We start from the raw sequence: 3,222 nt of genomic DNA, 5'->3' as shown, positions 1-3,222 counted from the left end.
CTATATTTCTATTCAATAAAAAGAGGAGGTTAAGCACCCACAATACCTGTGATGGGACCGCTTGACGGTCCTGCATTGTCTGGGTTTTCTACACCTAAGGCATAAACCCTACCTCCTAGGTTTTGTTTCTTTGGTGCTGGCTCAATAGCTGGACGGCTAGGAGGAGTTCGGATCGCGAGAGGGGTCGCATGGATTGGCTTGTTTGGACATGACGATGCATAATGGCCCTTCCTTCCAGAAAAGAAACAAGTAACATCTTCCATCCTCAGCGATGAATAACCTTGCTGCTTACTCCGTTGTCTGTTGGGACAGAACTTAGAAATATGTCCCGGTTGATCACATATGTAACACACTCCAGTGTTACCACGATTGTTGGCTTGGCCTCCAAAGCCTCGCCCTTTGCCTTTGTAAGATCTTGGACCCTTGTTGAAATTTGGCCTTTCTCCTTGGCTAAACTTGGTGTGTCCACCAGAATGTGGTAAGGTCTTCCTTTCAGCCTCCAATACAGTCTCAACATTAACAGCCTTTTCTACCAGATCCGATAAGCTGCTAAAGTTGCTTCCAGCGAAACGAATTCCAAGCTCCGGCTTCAATCCGTACATAAAGTTACGGATCATAGTTGCTTCATCTTCACACCCATCAAAAACATGTTGCCTCAACCTTGTGAACTCAGATTCGTAGCTCCTGACTGGCCTATCTCCTTGAACAAGGTTCATGAACTAGCGCTCCAATTGATGCTTCGCTTTTGGAGGAAAATACTTCCTCTCAAACTCTCCCTTGAACGACTCCCATGATGTGATAGTGTGTCCACGCTGCCTGTCTATGCTATCCCACCATCCTGTGGCTTCTCCTTCCAAGTAGTACACAACAATCTTCTTCTTGTACTCCTCCGGGCACCCCATGGCTTCAAAATTCTTCTCCATCATAGTAATCCACTTGTCGGCCTCAATAGGATCGGATCCTCCTTTGAACTTGTAGGATCCAATGTTCTTCATGGTAGATAATAACTTGGAAACTTCAGGGGGTTGAGTACGCCTGCCTTGGTTACCAAGTGCCTCAGTCATCACGTCATGTAAAACCTTCAGGGTGTTTTCGGTTCCATGATTGTGGTCTTTCGGTGGCACGGTTCTGATCTGGCCTTAGGTTTGATTGAGCGGATTGATCATGTTGATGTCTCTGGTCCCAATTACGACTTAGGCCAATACTCGCCATACTGTCTTCTCTCTCTCTAGTCATGTTACCATAAACAGGAAAAGATCTTGTTCTCTGCAGAGGGCTCCTATCGTGTCCAAACATCTCACTAATGCCATTTCCATTATCCTGATCTGATCTGTGACCCAATCCTCCGCCTGTCCAGTCCATACCCTCTCCCCATATCCGACCTCGTCCATCATCACCTGTCCCGCGATTAGCCATCTGCACACAATAAAAAGGGTAAGTCATATTCCTACCACGGGAAGCGGCTGGTTTCCTAATCATCTTTTTGCGACTCCTTTGACTCGATAAAACCGTTAAAAAAGCACTTGTGTCACGCATGGACGAAACCATGCTCTGATACCACCTCTGTAACACCCCCAAACCGTTCTAGGCATAGGTCAAACCACCGGCCAACAATCAAACAAGAACATGACCGACTGCCCGACCGTCTACCAAGGCTCAGGAGCGCTACATGACGGGTTAACGGGCAATCCAGCCAAAGTCACGTCCCGTCAGACCAAAGCCTAAGGCTTCTCAACCCGTACTCCAATCTGACGTTGTGTTAGCTCGGACAAGCTAATATCAGAACAACAAGGCAGTTTCACAAAACATTCGCTTTATTTATCTTATATAATATCTGGTTTACAATACACAAAATATTATACAAGTGGTGGCATGCCAAGAAAGCGAAAGTACATACTTATAGTCTGAAAGCGTCTTAAGCAAAAAGATGCAAATCTACACCAGCCAGCCTAGCCTCCCGCGCTTTCTACGAGCTCACTACTGGTCACCTGAAAACAACAACAACTTAGGAGTGAGTAATCTAGCATTACTCAGCGAGTTACAATCCCCCACTAACAAATACAACCCGTCGCTATCCCACCCCAAACAATCTAAAGCGAGATGTTCACCTAACAACACAATTTAATAATAATAAGCAATATTCAAATTACGCAGCGGTAAACCATAGCAAGATAACTAGCATAACGCTAATTACTAGCTTATCACCAAACTCAAACTCGATTTAAACCAGGGTTTAACAACCCAAAACACGATATAATATATATAACAAACTCGGGCCCTGGTGACGTTAGGTTCCTCCTTCACTATCGGCAATATCCTATCTCCCTACCACAAAGGCCGGAAGAAGGAACTTTCAACCGACCGCGGCCCAGAGTCCTTCGGGTCACCGTGCGACAGCCCACAGTCCTTCGGGTCACTGTCCCATTACACAGTCGTGTAATACTCAGCCATAGTACATGACACCGTTCGTCTGAGTCTTCCCGATCCAGCGAATAAGGGGTTTCCTTGAACCCGCTGGGTACGAGGTCTGAAGGAACACTAACTCACCCCAATATGCCTAGCATTGTGGGTTACACAAATGCTATCGGCCAATATACGATTAATACTAAACCCGGTAAAAATAATACAAGGTTTCAAGTAATAATCACAACACAATCAACCACATTCCAGAATCTAGCATAAAGACTAATTCCAGAATACCTAACTATCCACAACTTAGCGATATCATCTAAGCATTCTGCATTCGCTAACTAACCAATCAACCTAACCATTAGCATGCTACTACGGTTCTCAAGCAATAACTAAGCATGCTATCAACTTAATCAACATAACCTCAATTATTAACTACTCAAACCGTTACTGAGTTAGACCTGGCCTCCTGCCATGATCCAACTTCCAAGTAACGGGATCCTGCATAAAAACAACTCAGCAATCAATTGATTATAACTCACAGTTTTTGGTTGACCGTGGCCTTGACCCCAAACCCGACTTCTGTGATCCGAACCCTTTCCCGACCTTCACAAGTAGACCCACGTCTGGACTGATCTTCACTTGAACTGGTCTCCACTAGAACTGATCTCTATTCACTTGAACAGAATCTTCTCCAAGTGCTGACTCAAAATCGGCAGAGTAACTGTTCTCGAAAACTGCCTAAATCGCTCGAAAACTATCGAAACTCGATCTTTCTTTCTTTGCTTTCTCTTTATGTTTTGAAGTAGCTGT

This window comes from Brassica rapa, unplaced genomic scaffold, assembly GCF_000309985.2.
Source record: "Brassica rapa cultivar Chiifu-401-42 unplaced genomic scaffold, CAAS_Brap_v3.01 Scaffold0439, whole genome shotgun sequence".
Classification (NCBI taxonomy): Eukaryota; Viridiplantae; Streptophyta; class Magnoliopsida; order Brassicales; family Brassicaceae; genus Brassica; species Brassica rapa.
This window is presented reverse-complemented; position numbering follows the sequence as displayed.